The sequence below is a fragment of the Notothenia rossii genome, assembly GCF_949606895.1.
Source record: "Notothenia rossii genome assembly, chromosome: 10".
NCBI lineage: Eukaryota > Metazoa > Chordata > Actinopteri > Perciformes > Nototheniidae > Notothenia > Notothenia rossii.
This window is the reverse complement of record NC_136908.1, coordinates 18,454,465-18,460,641: the sequence shown is the minus strand read 5'-3', so window position 1 is coordinate 18,460,641 and position 6,177 is coordinate 18,454,465. Positions and strand designations below refer to the sequence as shown.

Sequence of the window (6,177 nt, the reverse complement as noted above, 5' to 3'; positions counted from 1 at the left end):
AACTTCAATTTAAAGAAAAATATCTTCCCGGGGTGCATGCCCCCGGACCCCCCTAGAGGATGTGAGATCGTCACAAATAAAACAGGTTCACATGGATAGGATACTAGATAAGTGTGCATACTCATTATATACTCTACACATTTTTCCTTGAATTTGTGAACACTATAGTCCCTAATATTTTTGTAGAAAGGCAGGAAATGGAATTCAATTGAGAAAATGTTTCATTACGGAGGACCCCCTGTTTTGTGTCCCCGCCACTTCTCAAACCAAAGTTAAACCCTTGGATGCAGGTATCTTCAGTCCATTTATTGTTGTATTTTCTAGCACTGGTGTTCTTGGGCAGGTAACATTTGTTGCAAAGCTGCTTGCTCTTGGTCTTGACCTTTCTTTCGAAAAGGTAGAGGTTTTGAAAGTTGTAGATAGTTTATCATCTTGGATGTATCCAAACAGAGGATCTGACAGTATATTCACTTGTCTCTCCATGAAGTCGACAACGTCAGGAAATGTAGCTCGATGCCCACGCTCTTCCTGTAGCTGACATGCTCTATTCCTCCACTTGTCTCTGAGTTTATAGGGTAGTTTCTGAAGTATGTTTTTCACATTTGAAACAACATTCATTTCATCCATATAGGCATACTAGAAAGGCCATACTAACAGTCTGTCTTCCGGTTGCCTCTTTTGAATGACGAATACACACTACTGCCGCCTGCTGGTAAGGAGAGTTATTGCGACTCATGCATGCGCAGTTTGTACGTGCTACTTGGCCGTCGGCTGAAGTCTTTGCGGTGTGTTCCAGTCGATGGTTCCAGTGCGACTTTTTGGCCAAGACGCAGGAGACGTGAGGCGACACAACAGTGGGGTCCGTCGGGACGTGTTCTTTGGTGTCAGTAAAAGTACAATTAAAATTCCTGCATTCAAAATGTTACTCAAGTAAAAGTACAAAATTATTAGTATTAGCATCTAAATATACTTAAAGGTCACCTATCATGCTATTTTTAGGCAATAGCATAGGTCTCAGATATATAAAAATATATAAAAAACATGTCTATGAAGTATTTTGCTCAAAATACCAAACAGATCAACCATTCTAGCCATGCCTCATATTCCTCTATTTCACTTCGTATTTTCAAAAGTGCTGATTTTGGGTATAAAGCTTTAAAAAAAAAAAAAAAGAGGAGGGGGCTGAGCTCAAGTGTACGACGGAGTATTAGGGCCACACTTAGAAAAAAAAACAGAGATTTCGAGAATAAAGTCGTAACATTACGAGAATAAAGTAATAATTACGAGAATAAAGTCTTAATGTTAGGAGAATAAAGTAATAATTACGAGATTAAAGTCGTAGTTTCATAAGTGACTTGAGAAGCGGACTTGGAGGAGATTGTCTCCTTTCTGCAGGAGGAAATATTGCTGGTTCTGGCCGACTACATTACATTGCATTGCATTCAGCTGACGCTTTTATCCAAAGCGACTTACAATAAGTGCATTCGACCAAGAAGATACAAACTTGAAGAAAACAGAATCATACAAGTACATCAGGTTTCATAGAGCTAAAACAAAAGTGCTACTCAACTGGCTTTAGATAAGCCAGTCCTTTATTAGTAGCCTATATAAGTGCTTTGTTAGCAATTCTTTGTTAGTAATTCTATCGCTCGAAGTGGAGTCGAAAGAGATGAGTTTTCAGTCTGCGCCGGAAGATGTAGGCTTTCTGCTGTCCTGATTTCGATGGGGAGCTCATTCCGATTCCACTACAAGGCTATCGTTCGACTCCTTCTGGATCCAAAGCCTTGATTACAAGTCTCAGTTTCTTGTGAAACAACAAATCCCTTTGAACAGATCGTAGATGTAACCAACGATAGCCTTGTAGTCGGCCAGAACCAGCCATTTCCTCCTGCAGAAAGGAGACAATCTCCTCCAAGTCCGTTTAGTTCTTTCTTCGAAATAATAGACATAGTTTCTTGCACAACCTTTTCAAAGTTCTAATACTTATGATAATCTGATGCTGATGTGCCAAAGGATTAAGTATTTCGTTATTTGAGAAACCTAAACTAAAGTACTGCTTCACAAGATGCTCCACATGTAGGACGTTGCTGTTGTCACCTTCTGAAGTCACTTATAAAACTACGACTTTTATCTCGTAATTATGACTTTATTCTCGTAACATTACGACTTTATTCTCGTAACTATGACTTTATTCTCGTATTATTACGACCATGGGCGTAGGAAGCATCCTGAATGTGGTGGGGATATTTTTAATGGGGGGTGTGGGGGTCCCCCACCACCACCACGAAAAAAAAAAGATTTCCTGTATTCTGGTGCATTTTAACAGGTGGTTTGATACTTTCATGTGGCTATACTAGCATGAGGAAAATGATGGGTACATTTTGTAATTTCATCCAGTAGTAAAGAAAGGAAAGATATTTGATTATTAGAGCCGTCTTTGAACTAATAAAAAGCAGTTTAAATGCCTATTCTTTGTACATTTATATACAACAATAAATATTTGTGAGTGCATTGAGAGATATTGTTGTGGAGAGTCATTTATATATAAATCGCAAAATACATTTGTGAATCCTTCTGTGAGCATTTATTAATATTGAGACTGATCTGACTCCATACCGATGTTAAGTTCACCTAGGAATGGTATCATTGACTTAAATGTTCAAATAAAAGTTGCTCTTCTGTCTATATTGGTCATATGATGCCCCTTGACTGAAATGTTTCCTGTTCAATATCTCCACTGATTTCCTTAAAATTCTGGGATGAGAGTCCACATCACAATTTACTCTTAACTGTCATATCCCTTATCACTCACCCAGGGGCGGATCTAGACAAATATTCATGGGGTGGCCAGAGGGTGGCAGGAGAATTTGAGGGGTGGCATCCCCTGGCAGAAGTATATTCTGATTTAATCGCAGTCATATCAATCAATGTTGACTTGGAAAGCCACAATATTGATATTTTAACTCAATAACATTAGGTGAAATTGTTGTGGCACATCAGTAAAGCCTTAAATATAAATATATAAGGTGGCACACGTAATTTAATGAATTTTAACTGAATGAGTTGGTTTCACTCTTAGACCAGCAGGGGTACCAAATATGCAGACTGCTGCAATAAATACATTAATTAACTGTCTCATCGATGTGTGTCTGTGTGAATATGATAATATTAACAATCATATTATTCCTATCAGCTGTCAATCACTGTTATGATTCAAATCTTCAGTGTTATTATTAAATAAACTATATTTTTTGGAGGAGTTAATGATGAACGTTCCTCAAGATGCTTGCTCACCCTCCTTCAAATTTGAAAGACCTGTAATTACTATCATAATTCAAAAGAATCAAAGGAACAGTTCAGCGCCCCACAACTTCATTGCAAACAGTTACAACCTTGACTTTACATCAGAAAAAACAAACATTAAAGAAATGACTAACTGCATCAGTTAGGGTTAAAAAACGTGTATTCAGCTAAAACATATACATCGCTGAAGTTATTATCCAGTGGAATGCCCATACCTACTGGCCTAGTTAAATCAAAGTGGTTACTTTTTTTTGGCTGGGCACTGAAGTTTTACACACCGTCTTATTTGACTTTCTCAGGACTTGAAACTGTTTTTTGGGGGCAGACCCCCACAAAGAAGAAACATATATTTACACATGTAAGGTCATCATCTTAACAGTTTATTATTCTCATCGACTCATCCGTGAGCAAAGCATCAAGTTGGCATGCCTATAACAGCTGAATGTGGCGATTACCATCTTGATCAGCAAAACGCCACACAAACGTATTAAGATTTAAAGATATGGTGCGTTTTGATTCAATGCTGAGTACAGCCAAACTTGACAGGCTCTTCTTTGTCATAGTAGACCGCAAACAGTTGCGGCGCCAGAGTATTTGTGTTGGGTAATCTATGGTAGGGCTAACCCATACAGTGGTGGGGCTCAAGTCAGTATTTGAAATGTAATTACATACAGGCTCCCCTTGACAGTGAAACGCCACGCGTGAGGTTTAGATTATTTCACTGTCTCAATCCAAATTGAACTGTATGAAATAAAAAGGCACATTTGTCTTGTAGTAAATAAAAAGGGCGACCTGGAGCCAATCCTGCAATTTCCCCACAGGTGAAAGAGTTGAAAACCCAACCCCTGCAGGGGGTTCTGGGTGGATTCTCCCCCAGGAGATTTTTTGAAATACTAACATCAAATACACATTCTGGTGCTCTCTTAAGAAGAAAAATAAATATATATATATTACTACACGACGTATTTAAAAAAATGAATGTGATTTTAGTTTTTTGTTACTTTGTTCTGAAAGCTGAACCTGCTGCTCCTCACAGAGAGGAGAGGGAAGAGGCTGTGTGAATTACTTTACATTGTGGATAAGGGTGGATAGCCCCTATTGTTCTGTGTGTCAAAATGAAAGACAGCCCACACACCTATCAATCATCAAACTGTGGGGTCTTATAGTTGTACCGATGTATATCGAGATGTACTACAGCAAAAGTATTCTCCGTCGGGACTTCCTGCAACAACACCACGCCGTTATCGTGATTCTGATTGGCCAGAAGACATTATCAAAGATGTTCTATTGAGAAGACGATCACTACGTGACAAAAGTTTTCAAAACCGTTTCTAGTCTTCGGTATTTCCAGACAAGTGGCTACTGAAATCAATCTTACTAACTGCTGTCTGTGTGATTTACTCCGCGCGAGTTGGCAGACTTTATTTTGCTTACTTTAACATCATTTTTCATGGTGGGGCTAAGCCATTTATTGGTATGGCTGTAGCCTACCCCAGCCATACCCTGACCGCAAATACCTCACTCCTTCTGTCTACTTGTATCCGAAATGCTTCTCGTTTTGCGCTCTCCTCCCGTTCAAATGAAATCGCCGCCAATCATATTTCCAAGCTCGCGCCAGGGGGGGGGAGGGGTTACAAGGCTCGCGTCTTGTGCTGCGTTCACTTGCATTCGGACATTAGAGATTTTCTCTCATAAATGTCCGATGAGCCACAACTTTTCTTTCAAAACAAAGCTGCCAAATGGGGTGGCAGCTGGGGTGGCAAGGCATTTTTCTGAGGTGGCAGCTGCCACCCCGTGCCACCCCGTAGAACCGCCACTGCACTCACCTCAGCAATGGACCTCTCTCCTGTCCCTGTATTCTGCCTCTGACTCACTCTCAAGTGCCTAGATGTCAAGAGACGTGGTGAAGTGATCATTATTTATTGAGCAGTATACTCTTTCACATTGAATCATAACAAGTCATACTGAATGTAAACACAACTGACTCTAAAGTAAGTCCCAGTCTGTGACATTGGAGATTTTGAAGACTCAAAGTCCCAAGTAGTAGGCAGAATATTAGCTTGTCTATGTAATGTGCACAGAAAATAAATAGTTAACTGAATACTGGGATGGAAATTGCCTATAGGCACTCAGTAAAACATAAACACACACAAAAAGCTTCTGAATGATAAGAAGTATAATTAAAACATAATGCACATTACCATTTTGAGAGAGAGTACCGAAGTTAAAGAACTCAGAAAATAATCTCTTATCGAACTGTAAAACACACTGACTGCGTCTCTACATGGACATCAGTAAGCCGTTTATTATCCCGGTTATGATCATATTGGGGATATGGTGTTTACATGAGCACAGAGAGATCTGGTTATTCATGTTCCCTGTTTACATGATAAACACTAGTAACCTGGCATTTCGATGCCTTTTCTCATCTAAACTATTCAGTATTTGTATCTCTCTATAATGACATAAAGACGAAACTCCTCTCCAGAAGTGAGACGCTTTTGCCGCCGCCATCCCTGTTAACTGATTAACTGCTACCAGCTGATGACTTACTTTCCTCTTCTTTTAATTTTTTTTCTTATTTCCATGTTGTCTGGGGGAGAAAACATATCAAACCAAGAGATCGTCAGCTTTGATTTTCGCTGTATTAACCATTTTCTGAACCTCCGCTAGAAATCGCTTCATACAACAGATCTGAGCTCTCCAACTATGACAACACTCCTTGAGCATGCGCGCTATGTGAGAATCTGCCTTGGTACAAAGTAGCAGTGAAAACATGGTACGGATTTTCATTGATTTGGGCATTCTCTCAATAATCAAGTGGAATGGATTTGATAGTGAAGCACTGACACAGCACTCTACAAAGTGCGGCGA

General features: G+C 39.5%; 1 protein-coding gene across 1 annotated transcript in view; it reads right to left on the bottom strand.

Annotated features, from left to right (window-relative positions):
* LOC307022322 (heterogeneous nuclear ribonucleoprotein R) overlaps nt 1-6,177 on the bottom strand; it is a 147,840-nt gene that overhangs the window by 104,373 nt on the left and 37,290 nt on the right. The window lies entirely within an intron of this gene.